Source organism: Microtus ochrogaster, chromosome 1 (genome assembly GCF_000317375.1).
Source record: "Microtus ochrogaster isolate Prairie Vole_2 chromosome 1, MicOch1.0, whole genome shotgun sequence".
Lineage (NCBI taxonomy): Eukaryota > Metazoa > Chordata > Mammalia > Rodentia > Cricetidae > Microtus > Microtus ochrogaster.
The window spans coordinates 46,061,485-46,074,456 of record NC_022009.1 but is presented as its reverse complement, the minus strand read 5'-3'; the positions used below and the strand labels follow the sequence as shown (position 1 = coordinate 46,074,456).

Sequence of the window (12,972 nt, the reverse complement as noted above, 5' to 3'; positions counted from 1 at the left end):
CCATGTCGGTGCTGGGAATTAAACCTGGGTCCTCTGGAAGAATATCCAATGCTCTTAACCTCTGAGCCATCTCGCCAGCCCCTCATTTATTTTTTTTAAAAGATTTATTTATTTGTTATGTATACAACATTCTGCCTCCATGTATGCCTGCACGCCAGAAGAGGGCGAAAGATCTCATTACAGATGGTTGTGAGCCACCATTTGGTTGCTGGGAATTGAACTCAGGACCTCTGGAAGAGCAGCTGGTGCTCTTAACCACTGAGCCATCTCTCCAGTCCCTTACACATTCATTTATCATCCACTGAGAAGTTATACATTCCAACTTTATATTCCTAATCTGGGGGTGGGGGCTAGAGAGATGGTTTGGCAACCGGGAGTGCTAGCTATTCTTCCAGAAGACCCAGGCTCTGTTCTCAGCACCCACATGGTAGCTCACAGCTGTCTGTGGCTCCAGTTCCAGGGGAGTCAACACCCTCACACACACATTTATGAAGGCAAAACACCAATGCACATAAAATAAATAATTAAAAAATAAATTCCTAATTTGTCCATTTCTCTGGAGACCAATACAAGTGCCTTAGTATCCTTTGAAGCCTTTATCTGGAGACCAGTGCCACACTGGACGCAATGTCCTGCTGGATGAGCAAGTCCACACCAGTGCTTCCTCCTATCCCCAAGAGTACCCACCTGGTCTAGATGTCCAGCTTAGTCTTGTTTTCTTCCAGTCAGAGACTCTGGTCCTGGGTCTCACAATCCCCTTGGTTACTGGGAGGGGACCCTGGCAACCCACACAGAGTATGTGCTTCTTCATTCCAGAGACCTTTGGTGGGCTGAGAGGTCCAGGACCAGCAGCCTCTCTGGACCAACTGGGGTTGTGGTGAGGATCTTGCTGGGGCCTCCAGAAATGTTACAGGAATCTTTCTGGAATAAGCACTCCAACAATAACGAGAGTGGAAGATATCACCAGAGGACTGAAACCAGGACTGGAAGGCTTCAACTCTAGGTCCAGTTTGTATTCTCATTTTATACTCTAAAGTTACAAGGTGGGGCAGGCATGCAAGTGAGATTTTATAGAAGCTTATGTAGCAGTCAGCAGGTTGCTATTGTTTCAGCTATTTCTCCAGGTCTTTTATGTTTCACACAGCCAGTAAAGTCACAGGCAAACAGGCAGTACACGCAGTGCTTGTAGTAGATCACTAAATAAACCAATAAGTCAGCACCTGATACCCTGTCTTTTCTAACTTAATATAATTATGAAATTTTATTCAGTTTCCTGTAAATCCATGAAATATGAATATAAAAATAGTTGTTTCTATGAAAACTGAGCAAAGGACTGGAGATGTGTCACGGTTGACAGAGTACATACCTAGCCTAGCATTTACAAAGCCCTCAATTTGGGGAAGTAGAAAAGACAAGACCTCCTGAGTAAATTGGGAGCATGGGGACCTTGGGAGAAGGTTGAAGAGGAGGGGAGCAGAGAAAAATGTAGAGTTCAATAAAAATCAATTAAAATATATATATATATTAAAACACAAAGCCCTCAGTTTAGCCCCAGCTTTTATGAACCTGCATATTTCTAACACCAGCACTGTGGGCAGTGGTGGCACACGCTTTTAATCCCAGCACCTAGGAGGCAGAGGCAGGGGGATCTCTGTGAGTCAAGGCCAGCCTGATCCACAGACTGAGTTGCAGACAGTCAAGGCTACACAAAGAAATCCTGTCTCATAAAACCAAAACCGGGCTTTCTGTGCCGATATTGCACCCTCCAACATGTTGAACGTTCCTAAGACCTACCGGACATTCTGCAAGAAATGTGGCAAGTACCAACCCCACAAAGTGACCCAGTACAAGGGCAAAGATTCTTTGTATGCCCAGGGAAAGTGGCGTTATGACAGGAAACAGAGTGGCTATGGTGGGCAGACTAAGCCTATTTTCCGCAAAAAGGCAAAAACTACACAGAAGATTGTGCTGAGACTGGAATGTGTGGAGCCAACTGCAGATCTAAGAGGATGCTGGCTATTAAGAGTCTTTTTTTGAACTGGGTGGTGATAAGAAGAGATAGGGCCAAACGATCCGGTTCTAAGCTGATCTTGTTATGAAGACAATAAAATCATGAGCTTTCACTCAAAAACAAAACAAAACAAAACAAAAAAAGCCCCCCAAAATCGGAAAAAAATGAATTAAAAATCTAACAGCAGCACTTGGAAGGTGGGTACAGAGTATCCGAAGTTCAAGATCATTCTTAGCTACATTTGAGGCCAGGCTTGCCTACATAAAATATTACATTTCAAAAAAAGAAGAACAAAAGGGAAAAAATTAAAATAAAACAACCTGATCCTATTGTTGAAGACACCATGCACTCCAGAGGCCGAGCTGGAACTGACCTGAGTGCCCCCTGCTGTGAGCTAGTTCTCCTGGCAAGAGAAGGCACCATGCCAGCTCCCACAGGGGGAGGTAACCAGCAGTTCTATCCAGCTGTGATGCCTATGAATGACATCAATGAGCAGCATGGAATGACCTACTGGGTAGCGTAGTGACATGCATACCTTGGTGGTAACCAACAATGCTCTAATTGGACTTAAGACCCACTCAACAAGACAGATAATATGCCTAGTTATTAGTGGTTAAGAGAGTGAAATCAGGACTACTCAAAACCACAGTCAAGGAAACCTAGCCAACTACCTATGCTACTGAACTCATGGATCTTGGACAACCTACAACCACTTTACTAAACCAACACAGTAAATAAACATTTTCAACATCTGTCCTCATACCCACATGTAAGTGTAGTCCTCACCCCTCATCAAGGAAGCTTCTTTCTGCAACAGATGGGAACCATTACAAAAACTACAGTGGGTGGACAGTGGTGGTGTACACCTTCAATCCTAGCACTTGGGAGGCAGAGGCAGGGAGATCTGTGAGTTTGAGGCCAGCTGGTCTACAGAGTTGGTTCCAGGACAGTTAAGGCCACACAAAGAAACCCTGTCTTAAGAAAAATCCCAACCATGGGGCTGGAGAGATGGCTCAGAGGTTAAGAGCACTGTCTGCTCTTCCAGAGGTCCTGAGTTCAATTCCCAGCAACCACATGGTGGCTCACAGCCATCTATAATGAGACCTGGTGACCTCTTCTGGCGTGCAAGCATACATGGAAGGAATGTTGTATACATAATAAATAAATAATTTAAAAAAAAAAAGAAAAATCCCAACCAATCAAAATGCGGAACTGTGGAGCCCAATCCCAATGGATACCACTACCAAGCCCGCAGCTCCGAAGGCTTAGGGAACATTGCAGACGAGGGGATGGAAAGAGTGTAAGAGTCAGAAGAACAAGGAGTATGCTGTGCGATTGTGTCTCCAGGGATGCCAGAACCCACATGACTGCCTAGATACGAGAAGAATAAGGATGACACCAATAGACGTGCCAAGGTGGACAGTCTCAGTCTCACACAAAAAGCTATAGGTAACTAGGAAGTGCTGAGAGTGGGAGAGAGAGTCTTTCCTCGGCAAGAGCACACCACTTGTTAGCAAAGGCCAAACTTTATCCAAAGCCCCCAAAACAGCCTATGGCTAACATTTACAGACTGAGCAGTTATATTTAGGAATGTGTATGTATATATGCATATCCATGTAACAACTAATGAAATAAGAGGTTATGAATTTGAAAGAGAGCAAAGAGGAAGAAGGGTTTGCAGGGAGAAATGATGCAATTTTTATCATAATCTCAAAATAAGGGAAAGCAAAGCCACATAACTTGGGGTTGATCTCCAGGACCCACATGCTGACTGTTCTTGACCTCCACCTGCACGGTGTGCACAAATGAATACATGTAATTTTAGAAACTGAGCAGAGTACTTACAGTGTGACTCCAGCAGCATTTAGCTTCACCTTGAGTGCAAATGCAGAGGCAGAATGACCCTGACCTTGTTCTGTCCAGCACCACCGTGAGGCATAAACTGATACCTACCTTATTCCTAAAAGTAAAATGTCAGCACTCTAGGCTTTCTCAAAGTAGACTAAACAAATGAACATATGGGCAGATTAAAAACAGCAGAAAAAACGGGTTTCAAACTTACCAAACACACCAGACAGTGAGGGTGCAACACCCGTACCTGAGAGTGCATGCCTTCATGACAGCAACAGTGCTCGCTGACCTCTGAGCTCACCACTCGGTGAAGCAGAGACCTGCAAAGTCTACTTAGGTCTTCAGCTCAGCCCATCGTCACCGACCACGTGGCCTGACTGAACTGTCAATCCACCCATCCATTCACCCATCTGGACTCGTTCTACACCTGAAGCCTGGATCTAGAGCTCCGCAGCTCTGAGCTCGGTAGCTCTGAACTCGATGGTCAACAGCTAGCTCTCCAGCTGGGCTCCTTCATTTCTAAATACAACATTCGTAGCCGCTATCTGCCTCCAGGAAGCAGCCTGTGAACTCACTGGTCTCTAACCTTGTATAGCCATTCTATAAAATGCAGCACAGTCTGAGCTGCAATGTATGATCTGAGAGTTATTAGTGGTTAAGAGAGTGAAAGCAGGACTACTCCAGACCACAGTCAATAAGAGGGATGTCAATTCTAACACGTGGAAAGAGAGGTGTGTCCATGTTTCTGACAGAGCACTCCCAACACCACAGCTACCTTCTAGGGTTACCAGTATATTGGGCAGGAAGCAGTGGGCAAGGGACATCAATAGGGCCTGTTGCCTCATTTGGATAGAGAGCTGGGGACTGACACTCCCTTCTCAAGACCCAACATCCGCTGTTGCGGGAGGGAGCTGTCTTTGTGGGTGGTCAGCTTCCATGCTGCTTCCTTCACTGCTTGGCTTCCTTGTAGTAATAGGCATAGCTGTAGCTCTGAGCCTGGAGGGCACCAGCCCAGATTTCCAGGTTCTTGTGTCCTAGAACAGTAAGACACACGGATTGAGACAGCGACAGGTAGTTTATTTTAAAAAGCAAAGCAATCAAAACTATGCCTGGGCAGGAGGTGCACGCCTTTCAGGGAGATCTCTGTGTGCAGAGTCTACAGAATGAGTTCCAGGCGAGGCAGGAATACATATCGAGACTCTGTCTAAAACAATCAAACAAGACATCCCGAGGATGGAAGTGGGAAAGATGGGTGCTCAAAATCTTGTCGACCCATGTGAGTTTTGCTCCTCTATAGTTATTTACATACCAAGAACCTCTACCTGTTTCTGTTATCGTATGTTTGTTACACTTGGCACAGGTGGGAAGGGTTTCCAGGCCTGCCTGTTTCTTTTCCTGTGATAGTAGGGATGCCATTCTCTCTCCGCACCCCCGCCTGCAGTGCTGCTAGCTCAGGACACTGGCTCGGCTCCACCCAAGCTACGGCCACGCCTCAGGGTTACAAGGCGGGGGCAAGCCAGTCACCCACGTCACCAACCCCGCCCTTTACGTGGTAAGTGACCGACCTGCTCAGCCCTGGAACCAGCATTTAGTTTCCAGCGTGCCTGACAATCGCTGCCCAGTAACCACTTCGGTAGATTGCCGGATGGGTCACGTGTTGCCAGAAACGCGATCACGTACTGTCATGTGAGTCATCAAACCAATCGCTGCGGTCCGGAAGAAGACGCGTTGTGATAGGCTCATTCTCCCCCAGCTACCTCGTGAATCTCACGAGATTAGAGTTAGGGGCCGTTCCAAATTGGTTTTTGTGTCGCTTACGTCATTTTCCCGCGCCAGACTTTAGGTTAGGGGACTTGTACTTTTGTCATCTCCCTGTCCTATGGGTTGTGGAGCACATTTCTAAACGCGGGCCCGGACTGTCTACGGTCAGCACTCCCCTCCGTACTTAGGGACACGACCTCCTGTGCCCGTTTTCTCTTTCTGTGGCTGCCCGGCTTGTCCTAATTCGGGCTGTGTTGGAGACGGAATGAGGTCATGTGGCTTCCGAGCGCTGTGATCTATCCGGTCACGTGCATTGTGGAGGCTGCGCCGTGCTTCTGCCTGTGGAGATGGCGGGTATTTTCACAAAAAAATTTTCCCTGGTTTCTTGGCCTGGTGAGCTGTACTGAGCGACCCTACTTACTTTTAATTCTTCGGTGCTTTCTGCATTACACTTCTCGTTCCTACAGAGCTACTTGCTTTTTGATACAGGGTATTATGTAACCCTGCCCGTCTCAATTTTGCTTCCGCCTCCACCTCGTAAGTGTTGGGTTGGCAGGCGTATCTTACACACACATACACTTTTAATTGTTCCCCTCCCCACTTGGATTCTCGTTGATCCCACATTTATCTGTACATGCGTTTACCAGACACTGAGCTGATGAGCGCTGGAGTGGGGGTGTCCCACACAGTGCCAGACCCTGACGGTATAGCCATTAACAGGGTAATAGGAACACTGCTTGTTTGGATCTCGTGGGCCAGCCTGGGGTGACTGGTCGGAGATAAGAGGGAAACTGAGCAGCTCAGGACCCTTCACCTTACACAATAATGAGTAGAAGCCAGGCACAGTGGTCCAGGCCTGTAGTCTTTCTACTCAGGAGGTTGAGGAAGGAAGAATGGAAGTTAAATGATCAGTTCTGTCTCTTTAAGAGACAAGCCATACCTACTGCCTTCCCCGTCTGCTGAGACAGGCTGATTTTCAGCTTCCAGCCTGAGTTTCCTCTCTTTTCTGTTTCCCTCTAGAAGAGGCAGCTTCTGCCTCTCCCCACTTCCCCCTTACCCCCCTCTGTCTCTCCCTTCTCTCTTCCTCTCCTCTTTCTTTCTCCCCCTCCCTCCCTCCTTCCTTCCCTCCCTCTGCTCTTCTCCTCCCTTCCCCATCCATAACCCACTGAATATTCAACCTCACTCTGCATGACGTGCCTATCTGTGTCTCTGTCTCTTGCCCACTGCCGCGTGTCTCCCTAACCTGGACCAGCCATCGCTTGGGGACCTGCAGCCATCCCTGCCTGGGGCTGGCTACTCTCAGGGCCCACTGCCACCACTTGGGGACCTGCAGTGTTTCTGCTGCCTGCCACCCCAGGTCCACTTTAGGGGAGATTCAGCATTTTATCTGGGTACATGTCCACATAGGATGGGACAGGAGCTGGGCGATTATGTCTTCCTGGCACAGTCCTCATGGCTAAGTCATAGGGGCTCCATGGATAGAGTCATGTGTTTGCATCCCATGGCTCTGAGTGATCCTTTCATTCTGAGCAACTTGTGATGGATGAAGTAGAATCATGCCAGACTCTAGGCTGGAGGTAAAAAAACCAGGAGACTGTGACACTCCTAGCTCTTATGTGCTATCTATCATTATCTATGCACCTGCACCATCGAGACCACATGCAAGTGTTTTTCCAACTAAGATTTGAAGGTTAAAAGTAAAGGGAGGTCTTTTATTTTACCTTGTTATGAGATTGGGTCTTGCACTCTTGTCTGGACAGTAACTCCTGAGCTCAAGTGATTCTCTTATCTCAACCTACTGGGGCTGCAGGTGTTTGCCACTATGTCGGGATCCCCATATGTAGTTACTATTGATATAGAATAAGAACCTTGTCCCAGCACTCAGGAGGCAGAGGCAGGCGGATCTCTGTAACTTCGAGACCAGCCTGGTCTATAAGAGCTAGCTCCAGGACAGGCTCTAAAACTGCAGCAAAACTCTTGTCTCAAAAAACAAAACAAAACAAAATCTTCAGAGACTTCATATGGAAAAGCAAAAAACCCAGGATAGCCAAAGCAATCCTGTACAATAGAACTTCTGGAAGCATCACAATCCCTGAATTCAAACTCTACTACAGAGCTGGAGTACTGAAAACAGCCTGGTATTGGCATAAGAACAGGAGAACCAATGGAACAGAATAGAAGACCCAGATATTAATCCACATACTTTTGAACACCTGATTTTTGACAAAGGAGCAAAAAATATCAAATGGAAAAAAGAAAGCATATTTAACAAGTGGTGCTGGCATAACTGGATATCAACATGTAGAAAAATGAAAATAGACCCATATCTATCACCATGCACAAAACTCAAGTCCAAATGGATCAAAGACCTTAACATAAAGCCAGCCACACTGAACCTTATAGAAGAGAAAGTGGGAAATATACTTGAACGCATTGGCACAGGGAACCACTTCTAAATAGAACCCCAGCAGCACAGACACTGAGAGAAACAATTAATAAATGGGACCTCCTGAAACTGAAAAGCTTCTGTAAAGCAAACAAAGGACACAGTCAATAAGACAAGACAACAGCCTACAGAATGGGAAAAGATCTTTACTAACCCCACATCAGACAGAGGTCTGATCTCCAAAATATACAAAGAACTTAAGAAACTGGACACCAAAAGAACACATAATCCAACAAAATAAATGGAGTACAGACCTAAACAGAGAACTCTCAACAGAGGAATCTAAAATGGCTGAAAGACACCAAAGGAAATGTTCAACATCCTTAGTCATCAGAGAAATGCAAATCAAAACAACTCTGAGATTCCATCTTACACCTGTAAGAATGGCCAAGATCAAAAACACTGATGACAACTTATGCTGGAGAGGTTGTGGGGAAAAGGGAACACTTCTGCATTGGACCTTGGGGGAGGATTGAAGAGGGAAGGGAGAGACTAGGAGGGGAGCAGAGAAAAATATAGAGCTCAATAAAAGGAAAAAAAAGAGCCTTGGGTTGAGGGAATAGCTCAGCTGATACTGTGCTTGTCTAGGTTTGATCCCTAGGTAAAAAAAACCAGCCATGGTTTTGCATATACATATGTCCAGCACTTGGGAGATAGAGGCATTTGGGAAGTCCAGTCATCAGTCATCCTTGGCTATATAGGAAGTTCAATGTCAGCCTGGGATATACAGAATTTATAGAAAATATATCATTCCATCTCCTAGCAGTTTAAAGTACTGGACTGTTTCCTCCTGGGCTAGGACAACCCTGCCTCTGGCTGTGTCCTTCTCCTTAGTGGCTGTTTAGACTCATCTTCCAAGACCTCCGTGTTCTCAGATTGGCTGCAAAATTTATCACAGGCTCTGGATCCTTCTTGTTTGCTTGGGGCTGTTCAGTTGGGGAGAGCATCAAGTTTGGGGTATGTGGGTGTTGGCTAGGAGACCCCACAAGTGCTTTATCTGTCAAGTCCAGGCTAAGTTCGCAAACCTCCTTGCACACTATTCCTCTTTTGAGGGGATCTGATGGAGAAGGATTTAACTGTCCCCCAAAGTGGGACTGGCCTTGTCTCCAGTTCTCAAAGATAGCAGCTATGCCATCGTTCTCTTGGGGACTGGGACCATGCTGGGTATACCATAATAATATAGTCTAGGTGTCTAGGAGATTTAGCATCAGCTCTACTCCTGGAGGGGATGGATACTAAGACCCAACTGCGTATGTGACCAACCCTGAGGACAGATGAGCTTTCAGGTGTACAGACCTTGCGGTGAGTTGATTCACACCACTGCCAGGCAAAGCCAGCACTGAAGACTAAATGTGAGCAGAAGACAACTGGCAACTGAGCTAAGCCCATCTCCTCTGGCCTGGACATCAGCCTGTTGATTGTAACATGCCCTTCCAGCTGCTGTCCTAAACACTCCTAATGCAGAGCACTTCCAGTTGCTTCCTCTTGCTAAGTCTTTTTATTTTATTTTTTGTTTTTTGATTTCTTAATTTATTTTAATTATTTTTATTTATCAATTACGAATTATTTTAATTAATTCATGTTTGTTTTTGGATTTCTCTGTAGCTTTGGAGCCTGTTCTAGAACTCTCTCTGTAGATCAGTCTGGCCTCAAATTCACTGTTTCCTCGGTGATGCTCACTGGAATCAATTTACAAGCTTTTAAATATTCTCATTCCAACCATGCTGGAGACAGCTCTGATGAGATTCTGATTATTTTCTTTGTTGAGTGGAAGCCTTGGCTCAAGTCTCCCTACCAGGGTGGAAGTTAGGGCTCCTAGAGGTAATTCCATCAGAAAGACCACGCCCTGGCCCTACTGGCTTCAAGATGCCTCTAAAGGCATCCATAATGATGGATGGACACCTTAAGTCTAAAATGGACAGCTTCCTACAAGCTGTATTTTGAAGAGAGAAGTGAAGATGACTTAGTATTGTCAAGACTGGGAATATGCCTACACACAGCATCTATGGCAGTGCTTCTCAACCTGTGGCCCCTTTAGGAACTGAATGCCTTTTGCAGGGGCCTTTTCGCAGGCCTAAGATCACTGGAAAACACAGATATTTACATTACAAATCATAACAATAGCAAAATTACAGTTATGAAGTGGCAACAAAAATAATTCTATGGTTGGGGTCACCATAACATGACCCCAACCATAGAATTATTTTTGGTATTAAAGGTTAAGAACCACTGCTCTATGGAAAGCTGGTCCCAGTGGAGGGTGCAGAGTCCAGGGTTCCCAGGCTCCGCTAGCCCTCCTGCTGGCTCCTGGGGTTCCCTGTGCCCAGCACACTGTTACCAGACACATCTGTTCCTGCCTGCTTTATTATCAGGAGTTGAGAAGCTTGGTCAGGACCCCTTGGTCTTAGATACCACTTTCTAAAAATACACACTTAAAAGCTCTAGCTTGGCCCAGCTCATATTTGGTCAATTTCCCATAAGCATAATGCAGGCTGAGTTGGCCTTGAACTAGATATGACCAGGAAAACCGGGAGAGAAAAAGATACGTTCTAAGTTTCTTTTGAGACGGAGCCTCCCATAACCCAGTCAGGCCTTGAACTTCTGGTCCTCCTCCTTTAGCCTCCCAAGCGCTGGGATTCCAGGTTTGGGCCACCATGCCTGGCGAATTCTTGTTGTCAGCCTAAAGTTCTTCAGAATTCACATGCCTTTGTGAAACTGGGCATGATGACCCAGGAGGCTAAGGCAGGAGGATTGCTGTAAATTTGAAACTAGTCTGGACTATGTAGTGAGTTCAGACCAACTTGAGCCACAGAATGAGATCCTGTCTCAAAAATAAGATTTTGTTTGTAAAGATGCCATGAAGGAGCTGGTTAGCTGAGCTGGGGAAGGGTACCTAGCTTCCACCGGCATGGGCCAACATCTTTACTCAGATGGGTTCCTTAAGCCAAACCCAAACAAGAAACAACACCTCCCGCCCCAAAAGCCAATGTTAACTTAAGGCTGGTGAATTTCAAACTTTTGGTAGTGGAACCCATTTCTCTTCACTCAATCATGTGTAACAACATATAGATTTAATTATGAGGTGAACTTTTGATGATCTTCGCAAGTTTCATGTTAGTGTTAGTAACAAAGGCAATGAGAATAGAGGTTTTTTGATGGCTGAAATTTGGTATAGCATGTTTGAGACTCTGCTTAAATTTACATAGAAATAATATTCCTGAAGCACCATGAGGCATGGACTAATGTCCGAGGTTTTCCTGGTTCTGCCAGGCAGGTGCCACGTCCAGTCCACACCCTCTTATGCCCATACCTTCCCCGGATCCTGGGGGCCTCACTAAGAGTTCATGGTCACTCAACTCTCAGTCTGGAGTATATAGACATGAATTCACACTGTTTACCTGGATGTTTCCACAGCTTACTGTCCTTGTGGTGCCTTGTTTATGGGACCTTCCTACCTGTAATAGGTTCTGGTGCATGGGCTGAGTCCTGGCTCCTCTCAGTGCTGTGACCGTGGGGCAAGTGACTTAAATGCTTATGTCCTGGTCTCTCCACTGTGAATAGAAAGAACAGCCAACACTCTGGTTGGCCAAAGGAGCTCCCACAGCACCTCCCCTTTTGTTTAAATAAGAGAGTTCCAAACCCAATATAAAACTATGTACACTAGGAACAGATATCAAGTATAAAGTTAGAATCACAACCAGCATAAACAATATTAAGCAAGGAACATATCCTAATGTTTTAATAAACATTCTATCCTAAGGAGTCTAAGTCTTGTATGGAAAATGGCTTGGCTAGATCATAAGAGGATGATAACTATGACTATCTAATCTTCAACCCATCAAAAGCTTGAGAAAGGAGATATTACTCGAGTAGGCAGGAAGTGCAATCAAGCAGCTTCCAAAATGTGCAGTAATATGACAGAAATAACTGGCTGCCTGAGCAATCACCCAAGTCTCATTTGCAGTATTGAAGCAACCAACTTTGGCTAAGGCCTAGAGTAACTGACAGACCATTTTCAGAGGCAGGAAAACTTTCAGAACCGTCTTACCCTCTCTTGGCAAGGTTCGGCAGTCTTTCTTCTTGTATCCTGCTTGTCCAGTCTGGACATCATACACTTTGTCAGTGGTTGAGGCATGGGCAGTTCCTTGCCCAAAGATCAGTTGTGCCAAGAAGAAAACAAATGGAGATTAGCCAAAGGGTGAGAGGCATCTACAGATCAATGCCTGGGCACAACGATGGCCACCACTGCTGACTTGGCACACAAGTTTCAGGGAAGGAAACACAGAGCTTTTCCAGTTTTCCCAAGAGTCTCTTGAAGCACTGTGGCTCTGGCAGCTGTCAATCACAGCACACCTCTGGCTAGTTCCTGTGCTGTGTGTGTGTGTGTGTGTGTGTGTGTGTGTGTGTGTGTGTGGTTACCAAACATGATGTCCCCTTCTCCAGTTGGGTTACCACCCAGTGCCAGGAAGCAGTAATCCTAGTCACTACCCCAGATCTAGTATCTTCTAATCTGTGAGCCGCTTCTGGTAGAAGTTACTTTCCTCAAACACCTGCAGTCAGCAGGTCTGAGGCCCAAGGCCTCCTCTGGCTTCTCTCTGCCTGGGGTTTGGCCTCCACTGCTTAGCTCCTGCCAGAAGGGATGGAAAACCAGAGACCATGTAATGGGCAAGGGTCACTGACCCAGAGGTGCCGTTCCCTGCACAGATCAAGCACAGGTAGAGTGAAGCTCATGGGCTGTTTTCACAGGCGTCAGCAACAAATGGGCCAGCACAGACCTAAGCTCATACCCTCAGCATGTCTACCCTCTCCGGGCACTTAGTCACGCATCAAGGTCAGAACTCCATTAGATTTCTAGCCACCAGATTCGTATACACATTGCCTATTTAAAAACCAAGTGCTGGGC

The 12,972-nt window shown here is 46.0% G+C and overlaps 1 pseudogene; it reads left to right on the top strand.

Annotated features, from left to right (window-relative positions):
- The first annotated feature begins 1,742 nt into the window (after positions 1–1,742).
- On the top strand, positions 1,743–2,147 carry LOC106144403 (annotated as a pseudogene).
- The last annotated feature ends 10,825 nt before the right edge of the window (positions 2,148–12,972 follow it).